Source organism: Rhinopithecus roxellana, chromosome 3 (genome assembly GCF_007565055.1).
Source record: "Rhinopithecus roxellana isolate Shanxi Qingling chromosome 3, ASM756505v1, whole genome shotgun sequence".
Classification (NCBI taxonomy): domain Eukaryota; kingdom Metazoa; phylum Chordata; class Mammalia; order Primates; family Cercopithecidae; genus Rhinopithecus; species Rhinopithecus roxellana.
This window is the reverse complement of record NC_044551.1, coordinates 59932409-59946787: the sequence shown is the minus strand read 5'-3', so window position 1 is coordinate 59946787 and position 14379 is coordinate 59932409. Positions and strand designations below refer to the sequence as shown.

Genomic DNA, 14379 nt, shown 5'->3' with positions numbered 1-14379 from the left:
AGTATTTCTGGGTCTTTTTCTGTTAAATAAGGAGAATGGAAATGCTCTCTAAGGGTCTCTTCTAGCTCTGAAACACTGTCACTGTGAAAAGTGCTTTTGAGACTAAATCTGATAGCCCGATATATTTTTGCTTCACAAACTTGCAAAGTTAATGCCTTTGCTATGCACATGCACAGCCCAGGTATGAGAGGTAATGTAAAGCTGGATTTGGGAGCGGTATCACATTGTTAACACTTTCTGGATTTGGGAGTGGTAACATACTGTTAACACCTTCTGGATTTGGGAGTAGTATCACATTGTTAACACCTTCTGGATTTGGGAGTGGCATCACATTGTTAACACCTTCTGGATTTGGGAGTGGCATCACATTGTTAATACCTTCTGGAGTGGAATCATACTCTGCCTTCATCCCCCTTGTGGCCAAAGGCATGCGCCACCATGACTGGGAGGTCAGAGGACTGTGCCCAGAAGAGTGTCAACAACCAGCCCAGGTGGCAGGGAGTGTCAACAACCAGCCCAGGTGCTTGGGCATTCAGACCAAGTGGTATGTCTTCAGGTGCGCTTGCTCCAGGTCAAGGTGACTCCTCCTCTGGAAGAGGCTCCTGAAAGATCTTGCCCATAAAAAGAACTTTTATCAAAACCACCAGGACATTGCTGCACTCTTTACTCTTTCTCCCTCGGGTTTGCCTTTTTCAGGGGGTGACACCACAAAGAATGGGGAAAACCTCTCCCATGCTTCAGCATGAGCAGAACAGCACAAAGAGCTTTATTTTTCTCTCTCCCAGAAGTATAGCCCCTGTTCACTGTTCTCTGTGAAATCACAGCTTGTTTGTTCAGTAAATAAAGCATCTGAATTAATAGGGGATTTAAAGAAGCTAGAGGGGAAAGGCCTTGCCCTAAAATAAGCTCTGTGGTTAGCGCCAACCCTCAGTGAGAAGTTGAATTGACATTCTCATTCCCTCTTTAATTACTAAGGGAGGAGGGGCACCGGCAGCAGACGCCGAGGGGACTGTCAATGAGATTAGGAAGTACCCTGGAGGACAAAGGGAGTCAGGAAAGACAATGAATGACAGCACAGATACAGGGTTAGCAACTGCTGCGTGGCTCTTCCCTTATTTTCTTCTAAGACAACCAAATAAATTAGATTACAAACCAGTGAATCCTCTAAAAAAGAAAGTCACCAGAACTCTGCCTCAATTTAGCACATCCTTCCAGTATGAAAGGAGCCAGGAACTAGTAAATTAAGAGGGACCCCAGTTCAGAACAAAGTGTATTCTCAGCCTTTCCCCAGCTCACCTCCAATTTAAGTGTATCTTTTCAGACTTAGGCCAGAGGCCCAATCCAAACAAATAAAACTGGGTTCTCTGCTAAGGATAGAAGGCTCTCCTTTTTTCTTCAAGCTGCTCATGATCAGTCTTTACCCAAAGGGGATGGAAGGAGCCAATTTACATGCAGAGAGTTTGTAAGTCTATGTGTAATAGAAAAATAATACAAGTAATATTGACTGTAACATAAAGAAAAAACTGTACACTGAGCTCAGTAATTCAGAATATGGGTTTCGAAGGATGATGAATTCCACCATCAGCCCAGTGGCAGTGGTCAAGGTTACAGCCAAATAATAGTTGAGCATGGGGCAGGCTAAGTGCCTGCTGTGAAGGACATATGCAAAGTGTATATGCTCAGAATACAGAGGTAAGTGCCTGCCCAACTGGAGAGCCTGCAACCCCACACCCCCACCGAGTAAGCCTACAGCTTCCACCTCTTTAGAATCATTGGAATGGTGTAACTATGGATGATTTCCATGCAACACGTTCATTTCAGAATTGCCAAATACGCTGATATTTAGTGGGGAAGCAAGAGAGGTAAGAGTATGCAAATAAAGAAGAGAAAAATCTCACCAGGTCTCCTCTTCAGAGGAGTTTATACACATACCATCTTCTTTTCTCAGTTAGGAAATGAAAGAGGGCAAAACATTCTGACACCGAAGCTGCTCCGAGCCTGCACCTGCCACCAGGGCAGCTCCCACAACAGTGCTCCGAGGTCTCTCTTAGCATAAGGTGTCTTTGATTTCTACCAGAAACTGAGGAGTTGTCCCCACTTAACCACATGCAATTGACCACTAAATCTGGCCAATTCTATCTTCTATATGATTTAGATTTGTTGCTTTCCTCACCAACCCCCACTAGAGCTTTAATCCCTGCCCTTACCTCTCCCCTGAACTATCTCAATATCCCCTCTGCCTCCGGGCTCACATCATTTTCACCTGACTTCATGTCAGAGTAATCTTTTCTTACCATCCCCCTCCCCAGCTTTATTAAAGTATAATCGACAAATAAAAATTGTAGTTGAGGCTACGTGCAGTAGCTTACACCTGTAATCCCAGCACTTCAGGAGGCCAAGGCATGGGGATCACCTGAGGTCAGGAGTTTGAGACCAGCCTGGCCAACATGGCAAAACCCTGTCTCTACTAAAAATACAAAAATTACCAGGGTATGGTGGTGTACGCCTATAATCCCAGTTACTTGGGAGGCTGAGGCAGAATTGCTTAAACCCAGGAGGCGCAGGTTGCAGTGGGCAGAGATCATGCCATTGTACTCCAGCCTGGGTGACAAGAGTGAGCCTCCGTCTCAAAAAAAAAAAACTGGGGGCTGGGCGCAGTGGTTCACACCTGTAATCCAGCACTTTTGGAGACCAAGGTGGGCAGATTACAAGGTCGAGAGATCGATGCCATCCTGGCCAACACGGTAAAACCCTGTCTCTACTAAAAATACAAAAATTAGCTGCGTGTGGTGGTGCACACCTATAGTCCCAGCTACTTGGCAGGTTGAGGCAGGAGAATCACTTGACCCGGGAGGCAGAGGCTGCAGGGAGCCGAGATCATGTCACTGCACTCCAGCCTGGCAACAGAACAAGACTCCATCTCAAAAAAAAAAAAAAATTATCGTTGATATGTATACACCTTGTGAAATGCTTAACTCAAGCTAATGAACATACTTGCCTCACACACTTGTCATTTTTTTGTGGTAAGAACATTTAGGATCTACTTAGCAGCTATATTATTAACTATTATTAGCAACTATTATTAACTATAGTCACTGTGGTACAATAGATCTTTGGAACTTATCCATCCTAACTTTGTACCCTTTGACCAACTTCTCCCCATTCCCCCTGTACACACCCCCACCAGTCCCAGACAGCCACCATTCTACTCTCTGCTTCTGAGTTCAACTATTTCAGATTCCACAAGTAAGTGAAATCATGCAGTATGTGTCTTTCTGTGCCTGGCTTCTTTCAGTTAACATAATGTCCTCCAGGTTCATCCATGTTGCAGCAAATTAGATTGGAAAAATCTTCCTAAAAATCTCACCTGACCACGGCACTTAAAGCTTTAGATTCTTCAATGCTTCCAATTCCCATAGAAGGTTCTCAAATTCTGCCTGACTTCACAATCAGATATGCCCGGTCCCACTTCCAGAAAAACCGATCTCAAGGGGAGAGGGAGGGATTGGATACAGGAATCTGCATTTTCAACAAGTTCATCGGGTGATTCTGGTAGAGAGCTACATCGCAAGAACCCTGCCCTAAAGGTCACACTTTCCAAATCCATCTCCAGGCCCACCACCTCCTCCTCCAAACCTCTGCAGATGCTATTTTAATCTCGCTACTGGAGTCACCCTGCCGTAAGTGTGCCTGGCACATTTCCACCCAGTTTTCCAGACATGGTTTAAACATCACTTCTTTGGGAACACTTCCTCAGACACACACCTCTGCTCTGGGCATCCCAAGCTCCCTTTGCATAGCAGACACAACACAGTAGATCTCCTTTTCTATCTCTCTTACTAGTCTCAGAGCTGCAGGAGAGAGGGATTTTTTAAAATCACCACTAGTACCTTGACACTCAGTAGGCACCCAATAAATATTGCTGACCAAATTTTGAATAAATGAACAAACACATAAACTTTGAGCAAATGCAAAATGGATATCTGGCAGTGTTTGCCCTCAGATAGTTTTTCATTATTCCAGAACAATAAACTAAAAGAGAGGTTAGAGAACAGGGAGGAGAAATGCCAAAGGAATAAAATTAGTCCAGACACCAGCACAGACTTTTACAATGCAGTTTCTGGTGATTGCTGTTGTAACTTGGGGATCCTTTACAAGGCTATAATTTTCAAACCGTGCTGCAAGCTAACTACTTTTATGCTAATCTCTGTCAATAAATACTATTGCTAGAGAAGATACATGTACTTGTTTGCACTGTAAAGGCCAAAAACCTTGAAAATACCACTTTTAAAACTTTTAACTTCCATTCTGGGTATTTGTGCCAAGATTTTCCTCTGTTGCAATAATGGTAGCAGGAGGCACTCCATAAATGTCCATTGAGAAAGGTGATCATACAGGCTACAAATCTACAAAATCCTAAAGCCACCACTCCACCAGATGACCTTCAAAAAGGAGATGTTTTATAAACCCTTTAGCCCAACTCCCAATACTGGATGATGAATCAATGTGTGATTTTCTTGACAGAACCATTATTTTGCAACTTGTTTACATCTTTTAAAGCATGAAAGAGACTTCTCTAGGTCTCCGGCAAGTTAAACTCCCATAGCAATTACCTTTAGAATCTCCTTGATCAGCCAGGCAACTCTACATACTGACATCTTAGGATGAAAATACGTTTAAAGTAAAATGCCTTTAATGTGAAAACTACAAGCTCCTAAAGAGCGGCCACTTGTGTTACGGCAGCCTGGCGCCAATTAAGAAAAAACTTCATTCTCAGCAAGTGCTCCGCTGATTGGTTTATGATCCCATCTTTTCAAATCAAATATTTACTGTCTCTGGTTGCTCTCTATTAAGACTTTCTCTTCCAGCTTTAGGATGAATTCGTATTCCCAGGTCTGAAAGTTATTCTGAGTCTTTCACTAACTCCATGCAGATATTAAAATTTTCAATAGCCTCATGAGGAAAAGAGTCTTGGGGAAGTTCAACATTCAGGGAGACTTAAGACCTGTGAAAGTAACATGGGCAAATATGCTCATGAAATATCTGAATATCCCCCAAGAGCATAGTTGGCCACAAGTAGCGGTCACAAGTGACGTGCAAGTTACTACTTTCCATCAAGGCACAGTCAGGGCATAGTATTGTAAACCTCCCTCTTTGCAACTGACATCCACTGGTTTAACTCTTCCCCTCCATAGTCATACCACATGTGCTTCCTTCCAGACACTTGCCTATATTTGTAGACAGCTAACCTGTCTCCCAGGTCTCAAGGGTAACAACTCACTGTTTTAGTTGCCCTGCACATGCCAAACTTTTATATCCACTTGCATTTGGTCACTCTCTGCCCAAGCAAGCATTCTTGAGTGTGTCCAAAAATCAATGAAGATTTCATGTGTCACCTAAGCCACATAAAATAAGGCAAATCTCTACCTTGTGATGGATGCACGTGATTCCTACTAGAGATTTTTGTTTTTAAAAAGATGTCAAACTTTTGACTCATATACTTCCATTCAACTAAAATGTTAAAGGCATTTTCACATGTGATGCTGTAAAGTGGCTCCTTCTTTATTCATCACGTAGACGCAGCTGGTTTCCTGAACATCAGAACAAGATGTAATATTTATTCCCCGTTAAATTTCATTCCGTTAGATTCGGCTCTTTGTTCCAGCTCACAGGGATCTTTTTGGATCCTAATTCTCTTCGTCAATGCACTCCCTAGCCCTTCCAGCTTAACTTCAAAAGCGGATATGATGAGCCTCCCCCTGATGTTCTTGGCCAAATCATCAAGGAGCCCAGGATCACTCCCTGGAGATGCCTCCAGGCATCACTCACATTACCCGACAGTCTTTGGATTCAGATGCTCAATCAGTTATGATTTGTACATGAGACTTGAGACATGAGACTTGTGGGGGAGTTCAGGAAAGGCCTTTCTAAAATTCAGCACAACCATTTCCTGAGAAATCCTATCAGAAAGGATGAATTTCATCTGATATGAATGGCTCATCATTAACCACATTGGTTTCCAGTGGCAATCTCTTTCCCTTCTTCTGGACTACCGCAGTGAAGGTTTGCCATTCCTTTTGGATGTAGTTTCTGAACACCCTTCCTATGTTTGAGAGTTCTGCCAATGAGAGAGACCTAATGGGGATGAGGGAACTCCACCTTCTACTAAGTAAGGTAAAAAGGAAGCTAAATACATGTATGGTCTCACAGAACACAGGCAGCTAGAGCGTAGACAATTTACTCAGGCTTGGCAAATAGGTGTGCCTATGTAGGACCGCGTTTGAAGTGCACGGCACAGAAGGCGAAGGCAGTTCCGAATGCACACGGCAGGCGGAGTCAAGAGTCCGGCAGGCAGCAGCCACCGTCCTATAGCAGGAGCACTGTGGCAGCCTTCTAATGCCTCCATTCCCTCAGCACAGGCTGGCTGTGTTCTTAGCTGCCTGGCCTCTCCTGGTGCCTGCCATTTTCTGAGACTGGTTCTCTAGTTTTTCCATCAAGATATCCAATATCCTTCTAAAAATATTCATTTGTACTTAAGTTATTCAGATTTGGTTTCTATCATTTGCAACCAAGGACTCTGACAACAGCTACAGATCTATTGATTAATCAATCTAGAATTCTGCCCAGGGACCATAGCAACACAGCAGAATCTACCCTTACCCCTTTTGAAAACGAGAAGTGACTATCTCTGCTTCTGGCACTGTTCTCACTCCCCAGGAATTCTGAAAGAATTCAGAATTCTTTCAGCTGTAAGCTCAGCAATTCCATCTACAGGTTTTCTCAGGACACTGGGATGCAATTCAACCAAAAGAGAGACTCTGAACTTATGTAAACTGAAAGGTGCTATTTGTCTAATCTTTTCACTTGTCTTTTGTTTCTAATCCCTCTTATCAAGGCTTGTTTCCACCGTTTCCAACCATCTTATCAGTCTCTTTAACAAGAATACAAAACAAACAAGAAATTTCATATTTTTCCTTTGTAATGGATCCAGAACTCCAAGTAGTAGTCTCATATCCCTGTGCTTTTTTCTTTGAAGAGCTAAGTGGTCTTTGCCCACAACGGTCCAGAAACTCTCTTACAGCAAACAGCAGGTGGTTGGCCTCTGGATATATTTAAAAGAAAGACAGTTACTCTCTCATGCCTTACTACCTTTTTCCTCCCCAAAAAACTTTGTCATCACACTTCATTCCAGCATAGGTCAATAAAGCATATAATTCCCAAGTCATCCTTCCTAAGTTTATATTCTCAAAATTCCGAGGCAGTAATAACCATATTTTTAAGGGAATATCAGGTTGTATGACCCAATGGTTAGCCATATTTCTGTCAAGTTTTAACTTTCGCATTATGTATCTAAGTTCTCTTCTGGAGAAACAAAGTTGAATAGACTTTTCCAACTCATCACTTTTTCAGACTTTACGTAATCCTGAGAGCCTTACATGATACAATGCTGTTTTTAAATTTTTAACTAACATAAAAATACAAGGTATAGTTTCATGTAGATGACCAGTTTGTTATGCTAAAGAAAGAGGAAGGCTCAAAAGCCATGAAGGAAATTAAAGCTTTCCATTTCTATTAAGTTTTAGCTACTCCATCTAGAGATCTTTCAAAAAAAAAAAAAATCTAGCCTAGGCAGGGTGCAGTGGCTCATGCCTATAATCCCAGCACTCTGGGAGCCCGAGGCAGGCGAAGGTCAGGGTTGAGACCAGGCTGACCAACATAGTGAAACCCTGTCTCTATTAAAAATACAAAAAATTAGCAGGGTGTGGCGGTGCACGCCTGTAATCCCAGCTACTCAGGAGGTGGAAGTTGCAGTGAGCTGAGATCGCGCCACTGCACTCCAGCCTGGGTTACAGAGCAAGACTCTGTCTCAAAACAAAAACAAAAACAAAAAAATCTAGCCTATTGTAGTCCCAATAGATAAATATATAGCAATTTAAGTTTCAGAAAGGGATGGTAACTTCATAAGATGCTAAGTAAAAATCATGTTTCTTCAAAATTAAGATACAATAAATACTTTTAGAACATCTAACAACAAAAGAAGAAAGGAGACAGGTAATTGGCTAGGAATCTGCAAAAAAAAACACACACAAAAATGATGACCATAATAACACCAAAATTTAGAATTTCTATCTAAAGAAGACTACTATGGACAAAGTTAATTAATAAACAGCTGAGAAAGTGTAAGCGGATAATTTAAATGTATAAAACTGACAAAAGATTAAATTCTACAATACCCAAGAAACCCCTACAGATCAGCAAAAAATAACTCCAGTTAAAAAAAAAAAAATGGCCAAAGGATATGAAAGGCAATGTACTGAAGAGAAAAACACTCACACACACACACAAAATAATATGCACTTGACGGCATGCTCAAACAGTGGTAATTAGAGAAAAGCTAATTAAAACAAAAAGTTACTACTTTACACCAATCAGATCAGCAGATATCTGGAAGCTAAAGATACCAAGGGATGTGGGGGACAGAGGACCCCTCATGTAAGGGCTGGGGGATACGTACCTGATAGGCCACTAGAGAGATCAGGCATTAAGAGATCAGATCATTATAAAATGATGTACTGTATGTAATTATTCTATGACTCAACAGCCCTGCCCCTGGGTATAAATCCCATGGAATTCCTCACTCGGGTCCAGAAGCCAACAACGACAGAAATGTTCACTGGAGCACCCTTCATTGTGGCCAGAAGTTAAAAGCAACCCATCAATGAGAAAGTGGTTAGTAAACTGCGGTGGATGCATCACAGGTGACAGAAAGAGACAGGAACTGTATGCACACAGGCCAATAAAAAAGGGGCCTGAGAAACATGGTGATTTATCTAATGTGTAATTTAAGATACTATGTATCCTTTCTCTCTCCTGATTTCTTCCAAAATCCTTGGGGATATATACTTTTTTGAAATGCAAATAATATAAGCAATGTAAGCTAGAAGACAAAAATGCATTCAAATGAAACAATACTGGTTGTGCAGTCACTCATTGAAACAAAAAGATGTACATTAAAATGATTGCCTGTGGGGGATGGGAGAGAATAAAAATTGACTATGGCATAAAAGGAGAGGCAGGGAAAAGGGAAGGACATTTCACTTAATAAAGCTTTTAACTGACGAAAAGATGATGTTTCCCAAGTGTCAATAGATAGGGGCAGTTTTTCTTCGGGGCAAGGAGTTATGCACATAATGCACACAGGATCCGGGTAAACATGGTAAGCTAAAACCCACATATGTGTCTGTGTAAATCAGTCATATTTCATTATTTGTATCCAAAATTTACTGAACATGGTTTGGATTCACAGCAGCAACAGATATTAAATAAAATACACTGCATGTTTAAATCAAACAAAATTAAGACACTTAGAAGGATTTGAACAAGTTAAAATATTCATGCTCATCATTGGTGAGTTTCTAACTGAGCTAAAAAATGGGAGAAATTATAGTTTGCCAGTGTAAGACACTGATATTACAAGATGCTTTTAAAAATTAAACAGCTTTATTTTTTTCACATTTTTAATGATCTTCTAAAGTTGGTCAGGCTCACCACAATTTAGGATAATGAAACACACACTCTTTAAAGAGTGGGTGAATTAGTTGGTTTTATTTTCAGAATTATATTAGAAAAAAAATTAACTTGGATTTTGTGTAAGATCACTGCACCTCACTTGAAAGAGCTTAAATTAACCTCTCATCACTCTTGCTCAGTCATGGCTGTTATAGAGTTTTGTAGTGGTAAGGCAGCGGTTAACTCTTGAAGGAAAATTACTCTCTCCAAAACCATATTCCCACATTAAGGCAAAACCATATTTTATGGCTGTGGCAGACTCTGTGGACTGGCTACCAAAAAGCTATTAACAGCCCCTTCTTCCTGGTCATCCTCCAGTGCAGAATTGGAAATTTTCCCAGATACTATTGCAGCTTAAGGTAAACACAGGAGTCAGTTCTGACCAAGAAAACATTCAGAGAAGTTGCTAGATAGGTCTTAGGGAAAGATTTCTGCCAAGGGACAGACTTAGCTGGCAGGTTCCCTTTTACCCTTCACTCTTGTACCCTCTTCACACTGGAACACAAATGTGATGCTGGAAACACAGCAGGAGGATAAAAGACAGGCCCCAAAGAATGAAAGAATGGGAAGACGAGGTCTCCTTCCTTGGTAATGTCCTAAAGCAACTGCACCAGCTCTTGCCAAGTGAAATAGAAATAGACAAACTTCTTATTGGTTAAGATACTATCAGTTGGGTTTTACCTAAATGCATTTTTAACTGACACAGCAGCAATTTAAAAAAATACAAAAACCGTGCAGCAAAGTAGAAAATGCTTATAGCAGATTAAATGAAAAAGACTGAAACGGCACACACACTATCACAGCAACTATGTAAGAAAAAACTAATGCAATGGTAAAAGATTAAAATATAACATCAGTGCAAAAATGGATGTGTCAAGGAGGTAGGCCTATGGATGCGTAAAGTGACAAAATGATTTATCTTTCCACACCGGGACACTTCAGAGCGAAAGGGCGCTATTAATAATTATGCTGAGGTAAGTGTAAATAGAGATTGTCCCAAGCAAGCTATAATACGTGAGTAACGTTTTTAGTTTGTTCGAAAACTTTCAAGTAATGTCCTTATCTCACCTTTTGAGTTACAAAACGGCAAAAAAAAAAAAAAAAATCATGCTTACTTTTTCTAGATGACTGCCTAATCATAGCCCTTCATCTTTTTGGGAACCTATTCTGTGTTTGTTCTTATAGGGAAGTCAGTGCAAAATAGTTCTAGTGAGATACACTGCCAGGCATCCTCAAGGAAAAGAAATTTCTTGCTTAATATTTTTCTTTATGCCTTCAATTAAAAAGTTTTTCTGAGAAATTCCCCAGCCAAAACTTTCATGTCAAGTGGTATATTTTATCCAAAATACGATAGTTTGTGTTCACCAAGTAACATAATTAAATGGCTTCCACAATCCTGATTTATAATAAACTCTGGAAGGAATCAATTCACCTAAGAGAAAAGTAATCAATGGTTAGAAGTTGGTAAATTATTGCAAATTAGTATGATTGTATTAAAAATTAAAATATTTTAATTATATGTTTCTTAAAACTGAGACATACACAACTAAGGAGTGGGTATTTGTACCACTAGAGAAGAGTCTGCAAGAGCTATGACTAATCCAAAAATCACAGGAACTCCAAGAGCCATTTATATTTGACCTTGGCGTATTTGCTCCTATGTTTCCTTTGAATAAGATGAAGACGCACAGGACTGTCACTTTCCATAATAGCCTCACAAAAATTATAACCAGGCAGTGCAAAAGGTTAATTGCCACACCTTCGCTGGAACTCACCCTAATTCTGCAGTGTAAACAAACAAATTTGAGCAAGGCATTAACGTCTCAGCAGTCATCTGGCCTCCCAGGCTCACCTCTTGTCATTTCTTCCTACTACCTGAATGCCAGACAGACATTCAGCTTCACACTAAGGAGATAAGCTTTGTCCTCAGACTTGGCCTTTGCCCCTTTTCCTGGCAAACCTATTCTTCATTCAAGGCTTACCTCAAATGTCACCTTTCAAATGCCGACACCCAGTAGTAACCCAGCCCAAAAGCAACACTCCTTCCACACCCCCACCCCCACTGTACTTCTCGCTCTCTCATGCCAGAAACAGTGCCCCTTGGCTCTTGCAAGCTCTCCAGGCCCTCAACAGTTTCCTTGTCTCCAGTGCAGGCACTGCGAGCAGCACTTCAAACACCTTCTTTAACCAGCAGCTTCAAGTTCAGACCCTCCTCACCTGTCCAACTTCCCAGCCCAACGCCAGGCAGCCTTAGCTCTACCCTGCTTTCCTGGTATCTGCTCCCTACCTCTCCTACTGCTGCTGAGCCCAGGAGGGAGAATCTCCACTGGGTTGCAACACTCTACAGTCCTTTGTATGTGATCCTCACCTGCTTCCTCCCACAGCAACCATCCTCAAATAGCCTCAGATGTGTTTTACCCATGCAGTGTTGCAAAGAAAAGGAGCTGTGTGGAAACGGGTACTTTTCACTACACCCACTGATCTCTTCTCATTTTAAATAAATACGCATAGGGTACACCCCCTTCTCTACCAGGAGCGCCCACTCTGTAGAAGCCATGGCACATTTTGAGATTGTGAGTCTTCAAGCAGCATCCCTGCCCCAGAGCACATCCACCTAGAGGTTGAGAAGATCACCCTTCTATCTCTTTAAGACCAGCTTCCCTGAAAGCTAAGCCTGAGATGTGGTAGATGCTGGAGGAGAAGGAAATTCTCATACTGATTCTACAGTTTTCCTCTAACTGAATTCTTATACAGGCACTAGACTGAGATTTAGAAAAAGGAACATGTACTAAGGATGCTGCAGTCTCGCGATATCCAGTAAGCTCCTTATTTTTAGAGCTCTGGATACTTCCTGGGTACTTTTTTGTCTCTGCAAGTCTAGGGTAGTTTTCAGATCCTCCCTCGCTGGATCCTTCCACTGTGCCAAAGCAGATCTGCTATGTCTCACTGTTGCTAGCCTCTCAGCAACCACAAGCTGTCAATCAAGTTCGGTCAAAGCCAGGTTTCCTCCCACCTCCAGCTTCCTCCTACTACCTCTGAATACTAAGCAAATCATATTTCACAAACATGGACAGTTCTCTTGAGAAAGTCTGATGTCCTGAAGATTCTCTTAAACAAAATTATACCAAACCAACAATTAACATTCCAGCACTTACTATGTTCCAGGCACTATTCTAAGCACTTTACATGAATTAACACTTAGACCTCACAATCACCTTGTGGGGTTGGTACTATTGTTGTCCCCATTTTACAGAGAAGAGTCGTCTTCCTCTTGGGGAAATCTAACTCGGACAGGTGGTAAATCTGCTTAGTTCCCTCTAACATACCCCCGATTCAGCATCTCTCCACAACCCACTCCAGACTCCCTTCTTAAATGGATACAAATTACCAACCGAGGCAGAAAAGTGATCTTTCAAACCCTTTCTATAAAGTCAGTAAAAAGCCTGGAGAATAAGTTTCAAACATCTTACGTATCTGCTACAAGCAAGGAGACTAAAAGTCAAAGCAAGTAATAAAGCAGAGGAGATACTAACACTCAGAAAGCCTGTAAACAAGACTCTCAGGATAAAAAATTATATATAAAATCCACTCCGAAATTAGAGTTCCCTACATTAGGCCTCCTGACCACAGGTACTGACATCTAACTACAGAATATTAAGCCAAAGATAGAAAGTATAACTCTAATTCTTTCTTTACATTTCCAGTTGTTATCATAAAATAAAACTGTTCCAAATTAGCACAGCTTTGATTGTACTCTGAGTGATCTGGCATTTGGTACAAAGCTGTGAACCAGCTCACTGATCCCATGGAATTACTTCCTCATTTAAATTCAAATGGAAGATTTTCCTTACCATATAGTGAATAGGAAATGATTCAATAAATAAGGCAAACTTCAAAATGCAATTCTTTTAAAAGCTAGGCTCACTATTGATAAATACTGGACCTGGCCCTTAACATTTTTAATTTACGATGAATACATGAAAATGGATTGCATTTTGACAAGTTGAATACCAGATTTCTTCACCACTTGCTGAAGAACAAAAAGAAATCAATGATAATTTGTTAGAGATGCTATTAGTAGCGGCAGCCCCATTCCATAGACTAACGTATTAAGCAAATAGGTAGTGTTCCTAAGATATCAGTCTGTCTGCAGTAAAATGAAGAACAGATTAAAATTCAGTGACCATAAGTGGTGGAGTAGGAACTCAGCATCAACAAGGACAGAGAATTAACTAGGTGAGAATTGGCGATAAACTGCGACTCTGGGGTTGCTAACTGGATATCACTGCGTTCAATAATTCTGCCAGCAGCATTTGGGGACCTAGTTCTGGCCACACAAAAAGATGAGAGAAATATAATAAGCAGAAAACATCATCACATATCCTAAAATGCGACTGAATCTCATGAAAAAGAAAAACAAGATAAAGAAGGTTTCTCCCAGAGGAAGAAGATACTGGCAGTTATAGTACAGTAGTGTATTAAGTACAACCTACTATTTCTAAATGGAGTAATTAGCTGGGTGTGAATGAGGGGCCATCTGAAAGAAGAGCAACTAACGAATCAAATGCCCATACGTTTTCTTGTAGCATTCCTTTGTACAAATTTCAATGTCAACCATGGGTAGAGAGACTAGATACCTAACTCATGGTCTAAAGCAGTTCATTTTCCTGAGTAAAAAGGGGCTATTAATAATTATGCAAGACAGGCACACATGGGTATGGTCAAACTTTCCTTTGACCACACAGTTTTCTGACCCCCATATGCTCTTCCCCTTAGCCCAAAGCATCATGTTCACCTCTTTCCTTCCCC

At 41.1% G+C, this 14379-nt stretch overlaps 1 protein-coding gene across 8 annotated transcripts in view; it reads right to left on the bottom strand.

Moving 5' to 3' along the window:
- Window positions 1-14379, bottom strand: part of MAST4 (microtubule associated serine/threonine kinase family member 4) — a 587084-nt gene that overhangs the window by 501182 nt on the left and 71523 nt on the right. The window lies entirely within an intron of this gene.